At 44.9% G+C, this 20,528-nt stretch overlaps 1 protein-coding gene across 6 annotated transcripts in view; it reads left to right on the forward strand.

The window, feature by feature from the left end:
* The window catches only part of LOC129342639 (beta-1,4-galactosyltransferase galt-1-like), an 88,178-nt gene that overhangs the window by 63,270 nt on the left and 4,380 nt on the right, over positions 1-20,528 (forward strand). Inside the window, exons 1-2 of one of the 6 annotated variants that reach the window (XM_054998499.1) lie at positions 1,677-1,760; positions 6,966-7,023. The exons of 1 other annotated variant lie outside the window; for it this stretch is intronic. The gene's annotated coding sequence lies outside the window, so the exon portion shown is untranslated. Of the gene's footprint in view, positions 1-1,676; positions 1,761-5,992; positions 6,110-6,932; positions 7,024-9,170; positions 9,273-20,528 lie in introns of those variants that run through there. 4 more of the 6 variants (XM_054998501.1, XM_054998502.1, XM_054998503.1 and 1 more) reach the window with 4 other exon arrangements.

The following is a 20,528-nucleotide window of genomic DNA, read 5'->3' on the forward strand; positions in this document are numbered from 1 at the left end:
AGATAATATATAAAAATGGTAATCCAAATAGCAGATCAGGGTTTTGGCCAAAAGAAATCTCATGAAGATCTAGGCAGGAAACTTACCGTTGTAATATGTGCTACGGTAACTTGAATGCATTTCATCGTTAATCTGACTGAGTTAGATTTCATTAAGAAATGTTAGGAAACTTAATTCTTGTTGTGTTCATCTGTTCTATTTTTCTATGTTTTATTTAAATAAACATTTATATTTTGATACCTCACGTAATGAAAATGACTAGCGTTTGTTAATGAAAGAAGCCATTAAACTCTTAGGAGGAGTCTGTCTCCTGGTTGGGAGAGTGCAACAAAAACATACATCCCGTTTATTTTGTACTGAAAAGCAGTTTCTCTAAAACAGAGAAACGTGTTTTCAGTTCTCATTTGAAGGTTTCAAGCTGCTCAGGATTTAAGATAAAACCTTCAACCCATCTCTACTGAGTATTTAATACTTTTTACTTAATGTTTAAAAGTTATGTTTAATATTTATGCCTAATATGATTATAGAAGCAATACTGTTTGAATTATCTATAAACATATTTGAGTTGGATTGTTAGTAAAATTACAATTTTATGAAATTTTTACCATTTTATAACATTACAACTTTGTACCAAAAAAGTTTTGCATGTAGAAGAGGTTGCCAAAAATAAAATTCCCCATGCCCATGCCCATGCGAAGACTCAGACTCAGACTCAGACTCAGACTCAGACTCAGACTCAGACTCAGACTCAGACTCAGACTCAGACTCACAAAGACAAAGACAAAGACAAAGACAAAGACAAAGACAAAGACAGCCGGGCCCCGGGGGTCGCGGCTGCGCCGCAACCCCCGATGCCCCCCGCCCCATTTTTTACTATTGAAAAGAGAAAATGACAGGAACTAGGGAAACCTATGGATCATGTCTTTCCTGGAGTTGATTCTCCCTGAAACTTGGGAAGTCTTTAGCGGACAGATACTACTAGCTCCCCTGCAAATTTGGTGGATTTTGCTTGCAAAATGCCACCCCTATCCTCCTAGATAGCTCCCCTAGTTTTTTCCACAAGGAATAATGGAGATTGAAGGTGTCTGGGGGCACCTTCTTTTGGGACCCGTAAAATCCCCCCACAATCCAATCTTCATGAAACTTGGGAAGTCTTTGGAGAACAGCTAGAAGTATGTTACCAGAAAATTTGGTAAAAATTGGTCCTAAATTGCCCCTCCCCGGCCCCTGGAAATCCCCAAATTGCATTTCCCATTGGAAACAATGGCCAAATTTTACCCAATTTGCTCTGTATTGCTGAGCCGAACTGGAGAATGAGTACCCCCCACCCCGTCCTTTTTCATGTTCATGTATCAGACATGTTTCTGAAGTTTTGCTCAGATGCTTAATTGTGGTGCCACAATCTTTCTTCCCACCTCCTCCTTATCCCATCCGAAGACGCTGCATGAAGAGGAGGAGGAGGAGGAAGTTAAGAGGAAGGGAGGGGCAGGAAGGAGGAGTAGGGAGGCGGTGGAGTAAACTAAAAAATGGGAGAACTTAAAACTTGCCAGATTAAAAGCAAATCAGTTTGTGTGTAAGCTGGATCTAAGGGCAAAAAGAGGAGAGAGGGAAGCAGAAGCCGCTCAAAATCGATGCTCTGCGATGGCAACTCAGTGATTATGACTATGGACACTCGCAACCACAACTACACCAGTTACCCGACTCATGCACTGACTAGTGCTACAGGATACGTTCATCAGGGGTAAAATGGACATGGGCAGGTAGGAACAGACATGATTCTAGACACTTGCATGACCTTGTGTGATTCGCCACGTCTAGCTTGGTGATAAGAGCACATTAATTATTATCAAACTCCACAGTAACCAGCTTCTTTTTGATTTGATTTGATTTGATTTGATTTGATTTGATTTGATTTGATTTGATTTGATTTGATTTGATTTCATTTCATTTCATTTCATTTCATTTCATTTCATTCACGCCCTCCCCACAAATGGGCTCAAGGCAGCTTTCACCTAGAGATGAGCACAAACAGCAATACAAACTAAAAAACAGCCACGAACAGCCCAATCAGCTGTTCGCGAACAAGCTGTTCATGAGGCCCCATTCTAAACGAACAGGTGGTCATTGCAAGCCTTATTTGTTGCTGTTCGTCAAGCCAGACAGTCTGGCACCTGCAATCAGTTCCCTTGGCAGCTGGAGGCAGGGACTGCCTGAACTCTGCCTGAACTCCTGCTGCTGCCCTGGAAACCCCATTCTGAGGGCCAAGCTACACATGACGAATGACACTTGAACGGCAAGTGGATTGAGTGGAGGGCAAGTGAACAGGGAGAAATACACTTGCCGTTCAAGTGTCATTCGTCATGTGTAGCTTGGCCCTAAGCCCAATTTAGCTTGATAGGCAGGTCTTCCTTTCAAGTGTGGGCCAAGCTACACATGACGAAAGACACTTGCCTGGCAAGTGGATTGAGTGGAGGGTCATAAACAAAAGTGAACAGGGAGAAATACACTTGCCATTCAAGTGTCATTTGTCACTTGTAGCTTGGCCCTGTGGCAATCCAAATTTGTTAAAAGGAAGCAAAGAGCAAGGGGGAGGGGGGCTCTCAGCTCTGGTTTTGCAGACAATGAGGGAGAGACAGTTGCTGTTGACATTTTGAGAGAGAGACAGGGTGAGTACATTGGAGCTTCAATTTTCTTTGTGTGTGGTGGGATAGGGATTTGCCTCTTTAAGTTCCAGGGCTGCTGCCAGGCTCTGGTCCAAGCTATTATTTATTATTGGTACATTTCCTGCTGCCTGCTCATGTAGGGTTTCTGGGAGTGGTGTGGTAGGGATTTTGATGGCTGGAGGAAAGCCTGCTGGCCCCCACGAACAATGAACAATGAACATGTTTGTGAACAGGTCATGTCCATCAGTGTTCGTTGTTCATTGTTCGTGGATGGCCATGAACAACAAACACCATGTCTACTCACAACATGTATCTTCATCAGCTGCTTGGCTCTAGCTACCGACTCTGTCCTACTGGGTAAACCAATTCACTCATAGGGGTTACACCTGCCCATACTCTTCTCCCAAGCACAGCATGGGGAGCAGGACTGGAGTCCAATTAAGAAGCACTTATGGTAGGAGCTCTGAGAAGAGGGGAGGAAAAAACCTCTGATGTGTGTCTGTGTGTGTGTGTGTGTTGGGGGGGGGAAATACATGGAGAACAGGAATGGTGGAAGCAGCCTGTGTATAAAATACTGACTCTTAAGAAATATTGCTTCCCCCCACTCGTTTGTTAGGCCACATTTCTCAGGGTCACGTCTTTTTTAATCTATTTCCTGGTTCTACATAAAGAGCAGCCATTGCCATAAAAAATGAAATGGTCTGTGTGTACAGTTTGCATATCCAAAGGGGGGGGGGTAATTTCCTTAAAGGGCTAATGATTCACAATGCAGTTATGGTTATGACATCCTGCCTAGGGATGGGGGCACATCAAACATTCTTTCCATCACTCCAGCAATAAGTCAACAGTCCAGATTCTCTGTTTGTGCTCCACTTTTATTGGTGACAACAACTGTACATTGGCCCATGGCCATCACACAGCTCCTACCCCAGTTCTTTGCCCTTTGGCTGGCTTCTCATGGCTGCCCTCCCACAGGCAAACCACCCATTGCTATGCAGGTGTTCTTTCCTCCTCTTCCTCATCCTGTCTTTCTACCTCTTTCCTTCCACTTCATTCTTTGGAGTCACATTTCTCTTGTTTTCTTCATTGTTCCTCTCTCTTCCCACTGCTTCTTTTATACCCAGCTCCCTTTCTACTTTGTTAAGTACCAGTTCATGACAACGTCCATTTGCCCTGGCTACTCAGATAGGAATAGCTGCCTGTTTGATATATCCAGAGGAGTTAGCCATGTTTGTCTGTAGTCGCAAAATAGTATTGCGACTATTGCTGTAAATTCAAAGTTGGTGCTGTTACTGGACTGATTAAAATACAACAGAATATCGTGGTAAGGCATATAGCTTCTTTGTTTCTTTTAATGAGGGGTGGAGACTTGTAAGATGGCTGAAGAAGCCATCCCCTGAAGAGAACTGTGGTTCTTGAAAGCTTATACTACAATAAAGAGCCAGTTTGGTGAGAGCCAGTTTGGTATAGTGGTTAAGAGCACGGGACTCTAATCTGGAGAACCAAGTTTGATTCCCCACTCCTTCACTTGAAGCCTGTTGGTTGACTTTGGGTCAGTCACAGCTTCTAGGAGCTCTCTCAGCCCCTCCCACCTCACAGGGGGCTTGTTGTTGTGGGGCTTAATAATAACATACTTTGTAAACCGCTTTGAGTGGGTGTTAAGTCATCCTGAAGGGCGATATATAAATCAAATGGTATTATTATTATATTATATATTATTAAAGCTGGTTAGTCTTAAAGGTGCTACTGGACTCTTTACTATTTTGTGACTACAGATGAACACGACTAAATCCTCTGGCTCCTCAGAGGGTTTGTTTATTTCCTCTTTGCCTCCTCAAAGACTCTGTTCCTTCCTCCTCCAAACCATGAGCTGACGCAAGGGGGCAGAAAACAGCCCCCAGGGAAAGTCACTGTGATGGCAGCCTCATGGGGAGGATTCACTCTGCCTGGTTTTAGAATGCCTTCTCCCCCCACCCCACCCCCAGCTCTCTTTCACCACCCCTGGTAGTATTATTCACTAGTGTATCCACTCTGACAAAATATTCATTCAAAGCAGGGGGGAAATCTCTTTCATGTGACCGAAAGACAATCTGACTTGGCTTGGCTCATCATTGACTGGTTAAGTAAGCCCGTTCTTTTATAAAGTCTAATTTTTTCAGAGATAAGGAGACGGGAGAGCCAGAAATGGTGTGTGTGTGTTGCAACAGGAGCTGGCTCCCGTGAAGACTTTTATGCAGGAAGTTGCACACTCATCCAGTTACAGAAAAAGTGGGAAGAAGCGCCACAGAGCGCACAGACCCTTTGAGGCACCCAAAGCGTTCTTTCTTTCCTGCAAAGATCACTCTTCAGAGGGTTTCTTTTCTCTTTGCCTCCCCTTCTGTAGAGAAGTAAAACTGACAGAGCCTCCCCATCTGTCTTTTAAAACTCAGCTTCCCGGCTAACATTGCATCTCCGTTCACTTGAGCGTCCTCGTGTAATTTGTCTCATGTAGACAAATTTGTCTCTTTGTCACACTCTCTTCCTTCTTCCCTGTCTTGCAGATACCCACCTTCTTCTGTTCTTGTCCCAGGCATCCTTTATCCAACCTGTACAGAAATCACCTCCCTCTAGAGACCAAAATCAGGTTGATGTAAAAGCCAGAAAGGAATGGGCCAGGACAAGTATTAAATCCAGAATTCTACTACTTTTTGAGAACAGATTTTAGAAATGAAAATATCATTGAAACTGAAATATCATTGTCACACCCCTCTTTCACCATGGTTGCCTGCTGTCCCTCTGCCATCTTGTCATGCCACCTCCTCCCCTCGTCAGGGGCTCTCTGGGCTTCAGAAATAGGGGCAGACAGAGCCTGGTTACATCACCAGACTGTTCTGACCTCTTCCGGAGAGGGTTGCCATCCTCAATTGCCGGTCAACACCTCTTCAGCATCTCCTCCCCAGTGCAGAAGGTGGAGCCCTTTTATCTCCTCTCTCTCCTTGACAATGCCACCTCCAGGGTCCCCCCCCCAGCATGCCATCCAGCTTCTGAGTCACTAGCAGCCAGTCACCTTTTCAGTCTGGCTCCTCTCCCTGTTCCCCTCCTGCTCAGGAGGCTGCTACTGCCCTCCCCACCCAGCATCCTCCCTGTGTCCTCCATGCTGTGGCCCAGCCCCTGCGAGAGCCTGCTGTGGTGAGACTCCACAGGGCCTTGTTCGGGCTGCAGATGCATGCCCTGGCTTTGTTTGGAGGCTTCCCTATGCCTCCACTGAAGCTGCAGCTGCCCTACTCACTCTGCCCAGACCCGCCCTCCAGCCCTTTGTGGCTCCTCCAGATAATGCCGCCATCGCCCTCAGCATCTCCACAACACTCCAGGCTCCCTGCCACTGGCCCAGGCACCGTGCATGCTGCTCTCGCTTCCTCCAGCCTCCCCACCAGATCAGTGAGTCTGACCTGTCTTGCAGCTTCTGGGTGAGGGGCTACAGGCTTCCTCGTGGTCTGGGGGTGGCAGGCTGTTATCAGCACAGGGTCCTGGGCAGGGCGCAGCCCTGGTGTCAGGACTATTATGTTTTTATAAACCCTTTCCCAAGCAAAATGCATACTGAACTGCATGGGACAGGCCAGAATGGGCATCAAATAAATAACATTGCCACAAAACAAAGTGGAACATGTTAAAGATACTTGAGAACAATGTTTTGAAATGCTGAGTGATGCAGCAGTTGTTATGCCTTTTTAAGATCTACAAGAAATCTTGTTTGTAACTTAAATTGTACTCGGTTGATTTATTTTATGTGGAGAGGGTAGGCACCTGCTCTTTGCTACTCATTTAAATGCTGCTGGGAAGACTATTGCGAACAGATCAAAAGACAAAAGAAATATTGTAACTGGACATACGTGAACAGTGTGATTAATGGGTCCAAAGGCTGGTCTGAAACACATGTTTATCTTTTAGATAATTACTTGCTGTTAATGCATTACTCAAACTCATACAACTTCTGTTGTATGAGGAAAAATGAACTGATGATTTGTGGCTTTGATTATGAAGAAGACAAATTTGGGGAAAATAAATAGAAGGGGGCAGTATTGGAAAAGATAAATTTTGGAGATATCAAACCTAAAAGTATAATGTTCATTAAAATATGATAGGTCTTGTAGAGAAAAATGGAAAATGAAACATGTATTATTGTTCTTGATTATTTCTAATCTGGATTTTTTTATATTCTTTTTTCTCTACTTTTTTCTTTTTTGCCCTTTTTACTGGGCTTTTAATCTTACTAATAAAATAAAAATTTCTCATGACAAAAAACCCCACTTCTGTTTGGCATAGCTTCAAACGGCTGGCTGCTTTCTGCTTCAGAAGAGGAGGCTTGACTTCGACAGACGAGGTGAGTGGCTGCAAAGCCAACCATTTACCTATAGATGAAACAGTGTTGTGTTTTAGCTTGTGACCCTTGTATAATGTTCATTACAAAGGCATCAGTATGTTTAGTTTGTTGCAACAAAGAGTCTTGTGGTACTCTTGAAAACTAATGGATCCATTGCCTTTATTCACTCATTCTTTTTGTTTTGTTTTTGTTTTGAAAAATATAAAGGAAGGATAAACTAAATACTAAAAGAATCTACTGATGCATCTCAAGCTCAGACTAGAGAGGGGTTTATAATTAATTTATTGCTTTAGAAATGTTTAAAAAGCATTGCATATAACAGATAACTGTGCCGAGTTAATAATATATATATATAGTTATCATAAAAATAGAATGTTATTATATAGAAATATCTATTATAATACAATGCAGGGATGAAGTATACCCTCTTGGAGTACAAAAAGTAAAATTCCTTTCATTCCGTATAATTTCTGGCCAACAATAAAAATAATAAATGGATGCCACTTCTGGATGAATTGATGCTGCTTCTAGTCTAAATTGTGTCCATAGGTTTGTCTATTTGTCCAAGCCATTGTTTAATTGTGAGGGTTGTGAATGTTTCCCAAAGTCTATTACACATAATTTTACAATAAATTGAACATTATATGATCAGTAATTTCTTTATGAGGTCACCCACACCAAAGCAGTAAGCAGATCATTTCCAACATGTGAACCCTTACCTGCATTTTGTATTTTCTTAGACATCCAGAGAAAGCGAACCATACATCTTTGTCCATTTAATAGAAGTAAATTTACCATTGTGAACCATATCCCTAGATTCAGTAACAGTATACCTCTCCCAGTCTGTGAAAACTTCAGTGCCACCCCTATTCAGTTTAAATCTAGCACTCTTTAAATGTTACTTTAGTGGGGTTTGGGGATGGGAAAAAGTTAGTGCTATATTTATCCCATGTTTTGAGTATCTTCTGGGTTATAAGTTTCTGTGCCAGAAATCACTGTATGTGGACAACTGTGCAAAGTTAATAATCTAAGATTTAAAAAGAAGTTAGCTCTGTGATCATACCTTTAATTTCTAAGGTGAGGGTTCCATGGATTGAATTCTTCTTTCTCCTGAGTATCTCATAACCCCAAGCAGGATTTTGCCCAACCTCATTATGATAAGAGTTGGCTGTAACAGGTGGGAATGCACTTGGAAGTAGAGGTATATATTTCTCAAATCTTTGAAGTTTTGAGTGGCAAAACACAAATTTTCAGGAAAATCAGATCATGGAAATTTCAGGAAAAAGGGTAATAAATGAAATTCTTTCTTATAAAGTGTAACTTTATACAAAATTCATTACATAAAACTTGTCATCTATAATTTTACAGTTTGGTAAAATGTAAAGGTAAAGGTAGTCCCCTGTGCAAGCACCGAATCATTACTGACCCATGGAGGGACGTTGCATCACAATATTTTCTTGGCAGACTTTAGTTACAGGGTGGTTTGCCATTGCCTTCCCCAGTCATCTACACTTTACCCCCAGGAAACTGGGTACTCATTTTACCAACCTCAGAAGGATAGGAGGCTGAGTCAAACTTGAGCCGGCTACCTGAACCTGGCATCCGCCAGGATCGAACTCAGGTTGTGAGCAGAGCTTGGGCTGCAGTACTGCCGCTTAGCTTTATAAAATTTAAAAGTATGTGTCTTGTTTGTAGAATCAATTCTTACAAACAGAGCCAACTGTAAATTGCTGTACTCTGAAGAGCGTAAATATATCTTTGCCTATTCAGACTGGTGTGTGTGTAAATTAAAAAAAACTTTAAAAAAAGTAAGGGAGACCTCACTTTAGCATTATTGTTCAGAAAGAGAAGAAATGCAAGACTTTTAAAGTGGGGGGAGCCCAAAATAACCAACTGTCTTAGTCTCATTTACAGTAGCATTTTGTTCTGGGTGATTCTGGTCATGTCTGATTCAGATGTAGGCGTGCACTGAAGAAGCCCTGCAGATCTAGTTAGCTTTCCTATATCAAATCAATTACCTCCTCGCAAGAGGTACACCACAGATAACATTATTCAAGTAATACAATTATGGAATTTCTGCTTCTATTTTAAGGCTTTATTATTACAAAATAATTATTCAGCATTCTTGATATCAACTCAATCAACAGAGCCAGTTTGGTGTAGTGGTTAAGAGAAATGGGAGGACTCTAATCTGGAGAACCGGGTTTGATTCCCCACTCCTCCAACTGAAGCCAGCTAGGCGACCTTGGGTAAGTCACAGCTTCTAGGAGCTCTCTCAGCCCCACCCACCTCAGAGGGTGGTTGTTGTGGGGATAATAATAATATACTTTGTAAACCACTCTGAGTGGGTAAGTTGTCCTGAAGGGCAGTATATAAATCAAATGTTATTAAAATCAAACCATCCATTATAACTACATAATGGATGGTATGATTTTATGAAGGTCATAATATGGTCAAAGGCAAGGAGCTCCTTCTCATAAGCAGCTCTCTGTCAGTTTAGCTTGTCATATTTATAGGGTTTCAGAACGTTCTCTTAACAATAGCTGCTTCAAGGATTCAAATTCTTGGCTAACTTATTATGATTTCATACACCAAACAAGATTATCCATATTTGAAACATCTTCTTGAAACATATAACAATTTGTTAGTTCATTATTGCTACTTTTTATTTTAACAAAGGCTATGTAAAATTAGTGTTTACAAGTTTGTCATGCATCTGAATATCTTTTGGTCCTCCACCAATACATCTATAATCTTACCAGCTACTTTGAAGTTAAACATTCCTGCCATTCTCAGATACTCTCTGCACCTGGGCCTTGGTACATTATATATAGTGATACAAGTTAGATGGCTCTTCTACTCTACACATGGTAATAAAACCATGTAATTCTATTGTTTTATGCTCCTGTTCAAGGTCGTTCAGTTCTAGGCCTCTAGGCTCCCTTTGTGGTTTGTCTAGCTATGGGGCTGGGCTAGCCCCGTTTCTGTGTGCAATGATATCTTGAATTACTTTCTTGGTCATATCCAACAACTGTTCCCCTATAGTTCTAGTTATATCCATGACAATTTCTTAGGTATGAATTACAACAGTCTTAGAAAGGATAACCAGTTTCTGGCACTGAGCATCCCAGCAACGTGTAGTTGCTTCGGAAATTGGTGAGCTATCAAACTAATAATAAGGTTGAGATATTTTTAGCATAAATCTCTGGGGGGATTCTTCCCTCTGACGTTAATGGAGGCCTGGGTGATATGTTAGCATCATCTACTGGATATAAAAGGAAGCTGGAGGTGAAGAAATCTCATCTGGCCCCAAGTCTTTGAGCCATAGGGGGCAAAGTAGCCTCACTGGGGCTACTTCGGCCACGGCTGAGGAAGCAGTAAAGCAATGAACTCTACATCCTAAAGCACCATCCACTAAGCTTAACTAGTGACTCCAAACACCTGCAACAAAGACACGTATCAAAGGCCCAGCCCCCAGGGTGAATATGAATTTTCTCAGAAATATATTCTTGTCTTTTAATTATAATTTAAATGCAAAACTTGCTGCCTAGTTGCAAGCATATGGGCCTAAATCATCTTGAAATCCCCCCTTTGGAACTCAAGTAAATTGACTGGAGGGCAGACAAAGTAGTCTCTTTTGAGCAACTGTTTCTGATATCTCAGTATCTTACTGAAAGATAACTGGATTATTCAGTTATTATAGTCATAATGGTTTGTTTTTGATAATAAGAATAAAAACAATTGTTTTCTTGGTGGTATACTGTGTGAGTCTTTTTCATATTTCATTAACTACATGCTTTTATATATATGTATCTGAAGCAGAATATTAGTTGTCCCAAATTGTAACTACTATCAGTGCAAAAAGAAGGTAACCTTGGTCTCTAGACAAAACTACAATTAGGAGAAGTCTGCACCGAGGAAATACTACAATAATACAGCTGTTAACATCAAATAAGTCCTTTTTTTTACACTCTTAAACACCAGGGAAATCAAATCCCTTTAACCAACAAGGTAGGTGTGTAGTAGACGAACCAACAGGTACATCTTTGATAACTGCTCTTATCTTCTCTTTTACTGTTAACTGCTGTATTATTGAACTGTATTTATTGAATGACATTTTTGTAAATTATAATATTATAGGTATTTCTTGGAGTATTTCTTGTATTTGAAAAGATATTGAGGGGGGTAGCACTAAGAGCATTTTAGCACATAAAGTCTATAAAATTCCATGATACATTGTACATGCTTTAATTGTGGTATTTCCTTGGTGGGGGCTTCTCCTAATTGTAGTTTTTTCCCATTTGTAACTACTAGCTGTTGATCCTCAGTATCTAAGTACACATCATAAGTGGATTAGAATTCTCATTTCCCAGGTCTTGGGTACTGACTAATGGTGTTTTTTTTCTGGCACCTTTCCTTCTTAAGAGGGATATGGTACAAGTAAGATTGCTGGTCTCCTGGTGGGGGTGGGAGTTCCCCCGCTCCCAGCCACTGCTCCCCTCACCACCACTCACCTGGCCAGTGGGGGGAAAGGCACGGGAACAGGCCTCCCGGTGCACGCTCCCAGCGTAATGCCACTTCCAGGAGTGACATCACCATGCAGGCCACGGGAGTGCCCCCATGTTTCGCGCTGGGCCAATTTGGACCCCAAATGGGCCAATTCTTTAGGAACTGGCCTGGCATGAAGTGTAGATGTGCTCCCATGACCTAAAAGTGTTGTCAGCGCCTGCATGCAAAAGGCACTTCCCCTGTGTGCAAAGGGCACTTGCGAAGACTTTGTAAAGGTGAGGGTAAGGGACCTGGCATTCCTAGAGACAAGATTGTCCTCTTTCTCCTTTTGATCTGTGTCAGAACCCCTAGCTTGTGTCATAATAATAATATTCATGGCTTTGCACATAACTCTTTAGAATTTAAAATTATGCTACATGCAGGTGATCTTTTATTGTTTATTTCAGACCTTCAGTCTTCCATTACAATATTAATGAACACGATTAATATTTTATGGTGATTTGTCTGGCTATGGAATTAATTGGATAAAATCTGAATTGATGCCATTGGGAGACCATATATTACAGAGTGTATTTGCTAATGGACACTTTGGCCGAATCCACACTACCTATTTGATTCCGTGGCTTTTTCGCAAGCGCCGATACAGATACACGTTTTCTCGTTCCACATGTGCCCCGCCATCACCACGCCACTATTGCGCCTTCCCTCCAAACCACGTGATATTCGTGGAAATCTGTTTTCTTCCCTTTTTTTTAACAGTGCATAATGGTCGGTATACCGGTAAACCAACCCTAGTGAGCAGTGGTTTGCGCGGGAAAAGAAATGGTCACCGGAGCATGCTCATGTCGCACAGGGACTGTTTCCCTATTGAGTTCCCCAATTTTCAAGAGTGCGAGGTGCTAAGCTGAGCAATCCTGTATTTCCAACAACGGTCGTCTCCAGTGAACGGCAGGTGCAGGAAACAAATTCAAGATATCGGTATACCGGATAATTGACCCCTTTTTTTAAAAAAAGGGAAGTGACGTGCGCCGTCAATTCTGACAGCAGAGGATGGAACCGCCCACGGTAACGCTGTACTCGGTGGCGTGTGGAGAACTGATTGCGCCATGAAGACGCACTGGAAGGGTGGATGTGAGGATGCACAGCCTGGTAGTGGAATAAAGGTGATTGCCACAGCAACGCAAGATAAGCAGAAGATGTGTGAGTGTGGATTTGCCCTTTCAGTGGTGCCCAGATGCCATCACCTGTCTTGGAATATTGATTCCAAGAAATATTAAGTATATGATTATACTGCATTTTAACAAATTGCTGATACATCCTTGGATTGGGACAAATGGGCAATTTTAAACCTGTCACTATGGGGTAAAGTAAATACACTCAAAATTAATATTGTATCTAGAATTACACATTTTGTGTGCAATTCCTTTTCATATACCTTGCAGATATATTATATCAAGTACATTAATACTTTAGTTGTTGTAGATTTTCAGGCTGTATGGCCATGGTCTTGGCATTGTAGTTCCTGACGTTTCGCCAGCAGCTGTGACTGGCATCTTCAGAGGTGTAGCACTGAAAGAAGAATTCTCTCAGTGTCAATGTGTGGAGAAAATGTTAGCTGGTAATTTATATCTACTCAGGAAGGTGGGTTTGGACTGAGTCATCATGTAAGCGTTTCCCAGAGTGTGGAATGCTGATGGGGGGAAGCTTCACTGTATCCTGAGGAGGTTCTTTTGCATATGGATTGGTGGTTGATATGCTAATCTTATCTGCAGGACTATTGTAAGATGTTCGGTATTTTGTTAGTCTGGTGTTTTTCAGGACTAGAAACCATGCTCTATTCATTCTTAAACTCTCTTCTTTCCTGTTGAAATTGTGCTTATGCTTATGAATTTTGATGGTTTCCCAGTGCAATGTCAGACTATGGAATCCCAGTTATCTAGATTTCGTCTCCCCCCTTCTGCAAGAAGCACAAAGTTTCTTGATTCCAAAAGGTTTATTGAAGGACAATGCTCAGGATACAAGTGTCCATATTCCAAGGATTAGGAAAGCCTTGGCTGAACGAAAGTTTTGTTGAGAATGACACACAAAATGAAAGTAACAACACTTCAAACACCCATTCCCAGCCTCCCCCCTTAGTCCTGTCTAGAAGGCCTGGGAAGGCGAGGACGTCAAGGTCGGCCAGAACGGGTTGATAAGAATTCTTCGCTCCTATGGATATATGCGGCCTGGGCAGCACCTGGGCCTGGAGGGAGAGAACTAAACAACTACAGATTATAACATGAGAACATGGAGTAGCTTTGGCTTGAGAACTGACAAGCAAACTGACACTGACATTCTGCCCCTCTTAAGACCTCTCCCTTCACCCTTCTGCTCCTGCTTTCTCTGGGTACTTTTTATGGAACTTAGCAATCAGTCTGGGAGCATTTACATGAGAAGCTTCTACCCACTCACGAAACCCCTCCTCAAAGTCCTTCCACCTAACTAGGTAAAAGAGCTTATTGTGTCTACGTTTGGAATCCAAGACTTCTTCAATTTCATAGTGAACTTGATCTTCTATCATGGTTGGGTGTGGCACCAATCTGCTGGGATGCCACTCATCTGGGGGAGGTGCTTTCTTGAGCAGGCTGATATGGAAAGTTGGGTGGACCTGGCGTAGATTCTTTGGTAATTCCAGTTCTACAGTCACATTATTGATTACTTTCTTTATTGGGAAGGGTCCCAAGTATTTCAGGCCCAACTTTTTACTAGGTTGTTCCGTTCTGAAGTTTTTCATGGAGACATACACTTTATCTCCGGGGTGTAATTTCCACTGTGCCACACGATGACGATCTGCATACTTCTTGTAGTCAGCTTTGGCTTTATTCAAAGTTTTTTGTATTTCTGCCCACTGTTTTGCCAGGGCGGTCCACCATTCGCCTAAGTCCCCCGAACGTGTGCTGAGAGGTTGCACCTCAAAGGGGAATGCTACTCCTTCGTAGCCATGGACAATTTGAAAGGGAGTCTCTCCTGTTGAGCTGTGTACTGTGTTGTTGTAAGCCTATTCAGCAAGATGCAAGAGCTGAGTCCAATTATCCTGTTGGAAATTAATATAGCATCGGAGGAATTGCTCTAACACTTGATTAGTTCTTTCGGACTGTCCATCGCTCTGGTGATGGTGGGCGGAGCTTATTCCTTGTTCAATGCCCGCCACTTGTAAAAGCTCCCGCCAGAAGTTGGCAACAAATTGAACTCCCTGATCCGATATTACCTTGGAAGGAAAAGAATGCAGTATTACAATATGTTTCATGAATAAACAGGCCAACTTTTTAGCTGATGGAATACTGGAGCATGGGATGAAGTAGGCTTGTTTGGAGAACAGATCCACCACTACTAGAATACAGGTGCAACCCTTAGATGGGGGAAGATCAGTAATAAAGTCCATGGAAACCACTTCCCAGGGTCTGTTGGGAGTTTCCAAGGGTTGTAGTAGTCCAGGGGGCTTCCCCCTCCTGGGTTTCGCCATAACACATGTGGGGCAGGAAGCTACATATTGAGACACATCCCTTCGGATACTGGGCCACCAAAACTGTCTTTGTATCAAATGTAAGGTTTTCAGGTATCCGAAATGGCCGGTGGTCCGGGCATCGTGACATCGTTGAAGCACCACTCGTCTCAAACTAGCAGGGATGTACAGCCGGTTTCCCTTAAACCACTCTCCAGCCGCCGTTTGTGTCATTTTTCCAGTGGGCGCTTGCTCCCCCTCTTTTTCCACTTCGCTTTTCACTTTAGCTCTCCACCCCTATTGGTTATCTGGTTGCCTGGCTACGAGTAGTAACCACTCCCCCCAATTGAGTGGGGGGAAAACACTGTGTCAATAGTCTCCTCCTTCCTGCTCTGGTGTTGGGGCATGCGTGAAAGGGCATCCGCCAGGAAATTAGATTTGCCCGGTAAGAAATTCAGAATGAAATCAAATTTAGAAAAGAATTCCGCCCAACGGAGTTGTTTAGCATTAAGGCACCGGGGCGTTTGGAATGCTTCTACGTTTTTGTGATCAGTCCAGACCTGAAATGGATGACGTGCTCCCTCCAACCAGTGGCGCCAGGAGTCAAGAGCAATTTTAACAGAAAACGCTTCCTTTTCCCATACCAATTCCGTTCCACTTCTGTAAATTTTCTGGACAAATATGCACAGGGCTGCACCTGACCATCTTCCCCTTTCTGCATGAGGACGCCCCCAATGGCTGAGTCACTGGCATCCACTTGTACTATAAAGGCTCTGTTCTCATCGGGGTGCTGTAGGACTGGCTTGGTAGTAAACCGATCCTTCAGCGTTTCGAACGCTAGCTGACAGCTTGGACTCCACCGGAGTTGGGCCATAGGTTTGGCAGCTTGCTCTCCTTTCCCTTTTGTTTTAAGGGACTCTGTTTTAAGCAACTCTGTTAGGGGGAGGGCTATTTGTGCAAAGCCTTCAATGAACTGTCTGTAAAAATTAGCGAAGCCCAGGACGACTGTAATTGTTTGCATGTGGTGGGTGCCTGGCACTCTTGCACTGCTTTTACTTTAGCCGGGTCCATTTTTAGTCCTTGCCCCGAAATACGGTAGCCTAAATAGTCCAATTTCTCTTTGTGAAACTCACATTTGGATAGCTTGATTGGAAGTTTGTGGCACATCAGGGTGGCCAGGACTTTTCGGACTAATTTTACATGTGCCTCCTTATTTTCTGAATAAATAAGCACGTCATCTAGGTAAACAACGACCCCTTTGTACAAAAATTCATGTAGAACCTCATTTATCATTGACATGTATACCGAAGGGGCCCCAGGTAAGCCAAACGGCATGACCAGGTATTCAAATTGGCCTAAGGGGGTATTGAACACGGTTTTCCATTCATCCCCCTCCCTTATTCTGACATGAAAATAGGCATCTTTGAGATCCAATTTCGAAAAGATCTTACCCTGCGCCACTACACTTAGCAGGTCTCGGATTAACGGAATCGGATAGGCTTTGGTCATAGACACAGCATGGATGCCTTGAAAGTCTGTACAAAGTCTGAGTCCCCCATCCTTTTTCTTCACGAACAACACAGGGGCAGCATTTGGGGAGCCAGCCGGGCGAATGAATCCTCTCTCCAGATTCTTGTCTATGAATTTTCTGAGTTCCTGCCTCTCCACCGGACTCATGGAATACAACTTTCCTTTGGGGAGCTTTTCTCCTGAAATTAATTCAATAGCACAGTCCGTGTTCCGATGCGGCTGCAGGCTATCCACCTCCTCTTCGCTAAAGGCTTGAGCCATGTCTTGATATTCTGGACGGATTAGACTTAGCTCCTCAGTGGTTAACAGGGCGACTTCCGAACTCGTGGGGGCTACTCCACCCCATTCTGCCTTCCAACAGTGTTTTTGGCAATATTCTTGACCAAACACTATCATCCCTTTGGCCCAGTTGATGTGGGGGTTATGATCCCATAACCATCTACTGCCTAAGATGAGCGGGTATTTGGCGGCTTAGCTTACGATAAACAGATGCATTTCCCAATGTTTGACCATGCCTGTGGGCACTTGCTCTGTCTCTAGGACAGCTGGGTTCATATTAGAGCCGTCCATTTGCTCAAAGATAATTGGAACTTTTAGTTCATGCGTTTCTAGCCCCAGTCTGTTACTAGCGCTGGTGCTATAATATCTCGGGAGCATCCAGAGTCAATTAATGCTTGGACTCGAATGTGGGTCCCCCTCTTAGGGTTTAGTAGCATAACGGGAACAAATAATATGGCCCCTCTTTCTCTCACCTCCTCCGGAGTGGTCTTCTCCTCGATCTGCCGTTGGGGCCTCCTCACGACAGATTCATCTCGTTTCCCGATGGCAGGCTGAGCTCATCGGCCTCCGGAACCTGGGCTTCGAACTCCATGCACACTTCCTCTGCCTCCAAGACCGTCTTGGAGTGCCCTTTTTTAGCTATACCCCGGCCCCTGCTGGATCGTGGAGCTGGAGTGGGACGTGCCAGGGGCGCCAGTGCCTGCACCCGGATAGGGCATTGGGCTGCAAAATGCCCACTGTTTCTGCATTGGAGGCACAGTCCTTGTCTCCACCTCGTCTCATGGGCTCCTCTCACAGCGGGCGCACCCCGTCCTCCCCACTGACCTGGCGGGGCTTGCTGGGTCCCTGTGGCCTGTTGTTGCTCAACCATTCAGACAACTTGAGTGCGATTCTCTACTTTGCAAGCCAGTTGTATCCACCCCAGAAGCGTTGGTGGATCATCTTGCATTAGCGCCCTGTCCAGTAACTTGGGGTTCATCCCATTCCGAAACAGTACAATTTTGGTTCCTTCCTCCTGATGTGGGCACTTGGCTACCAGCTGATGGAACTTGACTGCATAATCTCTCACTGACTGGGATCCTTACCGCAAGGTTTGCAGTTCCGTGTGGGCCCGTTGCCCCTCTAGAGGATCTTCATATTGGGCTCTGAGAGCGGCAATAAAGGCTTGCAGACTTCCCAGCTCTGGGGGCCCAGTGTAGTAGAAGGTTACATACCATTCAGCTGCTATGCCTTGCAGGCGGGCAGCAAGATGCATCACTCGGCTCTCCTCATTGGGGAACAGGTAACCCCATTGATTGAAGAACTGCAGGGCTTGTACGACAAAGAACCCTAACTTACGGGGGTCACCGTCAAAGGTAGCTTCCAGCTTAATCCATCCCATCGGTAGTTCGCCCTCACCAGCTCCTCCCACATCAACAGGTTGGACAGGTGGCCATCGTGGTGCAGGGCCTCTAGGAGGTATGCCTTGGGGACGCGGCTGAACCGACGCAGGTCTCAGCAGCCTTGGTCTTGGTAGCGCTCCTGGAGCACCCGGACGTGGCTGAGGTAGAGGTGGAACTGGGAGTCACCCTGGTGGCCCAGCTCCCCCTGGTCCTGGTTGCGGCCTCGGCTGCTGCGGTGGTGCCGGCCCCTGAGGTTGAGGCACGGCTGCCGCAGGGGTAGCAGGAAACTTCGCAGGGGCCGCTCCTCCAACAGTAGGTGCTGGGGGGCCCCCAGTTGAGGGCCTCCTGGCGCTGGTCCTTGGGGTGCTACCCCCCCTTGTGCACCATTTCTTGCAGGTGCGGCTCCTCCCGACCCGGCGGGGTCAGCCATTCCCGGAGGCGGTGACAATGGGAGTGGTGGGCCTTGCACGGGTGGGGCGGCCGGTCTTGCACTGCCTCTGGCCACCACCAACTCAAGCAACTGTTGTCGTCCCACTGGGGCCTGGGCCCCGGCTCGCCCCACACCTTCCTCTCCCTGGACCAGCAACGCAATCAAATAGGTGGCTTGCGCTAAATCTGCTCGCATCGCCTCCATTTGCACTTCCAGGGCTTGGCAGCGGTCCTCCTCCTCTACGTTGAGGTCGGGCTCCGTCTCTTCCTCTCCGGGTGGCTGGAGCAAGCTCTCCTCCCAAGCTCTCTGTTGGCGATCGGCTCTCTCCACCGCCTCCTCCGAGGTCTGAGCCTCTTGAACTTGAGCTTGGGGACCAGACGCGGCAGCTGCCCCCGAAGCGACTTGGTCCGACATCTCAGTCGCACTGGCCACCCAACCCTTGGCAATTCCAGTCTCAGCTAGAACTCCGTACTGTAGCACTTGGGCCTGCCCCTGCAGGGTGGCCAAACATCCCTGTCCTTCAGGAACTTCCATCTCACTCTCCCAAGTTCCGACCAAACTGACATCTTTCATGTTCTTTTATTCTTGTCTGGATGCTACGCTGTGCGGTCCCGATGTAAACTTGTCCATTAATACTTTAATAAATTACATTAATACTTTATTTCTGAAATGTAAGTGGGGTGCCTTACCACTTCAGTTTTCTCTAAAGAGGATGCAACTTCCATTTAATTAACTACTGGTCTCTACGTGTCATCATCACCCAGCTGAGTTTAGAAGGTGCCATCATCATTACAGGGATTGGCATTGAAGGGATACTCTGGGACTGTCTGGGGCCAACCATTATTTGTCATGCTAGACAATCAGGGCCCCCAGATGCCCTAGTCACCCAGCTGGGAAAAACTGGCCTGACAGTCAGCAGAGCTTGAACTTGACGCATGCTGTTTTGACCAACCTGGCATTTCTTCTTGGATGTGTAGGCAGATTGGGAGGGGGAGGGCATGAAGGAATATGCTAGACTCTCATGGTCTTATCTTACATGCCCAGAGTAATGCCAATCACCGTTTTGGAGTCAGGAGGGAATTTTCCTTCAGGCCAGATGGGTCTGAGATCCTGAAGGTTTTTTGTCTTCCTCTGAACACAGAGCAGCTGTCACTGGAGAATTGAGGAGCGGAGGTAGATATGAATTTCCTGCATTTTTCAGGAGGTTGGACTAGACGATTCCTGGGGTTCCTTCCAGCTCTATGTTTCTATGTTTTTATGCTTCCCTGGCATGCAACTCTTACGGTCAGACTTAAAAGACATTCTTGATGTTGGGGCAGCTTGCCTGGACAGGACCAATATGGCCAGGAAAAGGACGGCCAAGGCGGTGGGCATTTTGAGGGAGCAGATGGAGGCATGGTGATTCCTCACCCAGACATTTTGCTTAGGCTACGGTGCTGTTCCATCCCAACAGGGTGCACCTGTCCAGCTGGGGCAGAGTATGCGGCTCCAGGGCATTTGGAATGAGCTTCGGGGTTTTTTGCTGCCTTAGAAGCATTGGCAGGAGCCATCTTGTGGCTCTTGGGGACCTCTTTAAGGGATCTTGGGGGTGATGCATGTCAGGAACTGACGGGGCATGCTCACTCCCAGGTGGCAGGGGACTTACGCATAGGTGTGCACCCATGTGGAGTCTCATTTGTTGTCATACTGTAGTTCCCCCACAGCAGGTGGGCTGAGGGGGTCACGGCTGGCAGGTAGGTCAGCCAGTGCTTGGATCCACTCCTTATGTGGCACTAAGGCTCTATAAACTGTAGACCAATAAAGTTGTAACCTTTTAAATTCCAACATGTTATCTTGTGCCTTCTGTCACCTTGCACTCACCCCTCACCCCCTTGACGTTGGACCCACAATTATT

The sequence above is a fragment of the Eublepharis macularius genome, chromosome 14, assembly GCF_028583425.1.
Source record: "Eublepharis macularius isolate TG4126 chromosome 14, MPM_Emac_v1.0, whole genome shotgun sequence".
In the NCBI taxonomy this organism is placed as follows: Eukaryota; Metazoa; Chordata; class Lepidosauria; order Squamata; family Eublepharidae; genus Eublepharis; species Eublepharis macularius.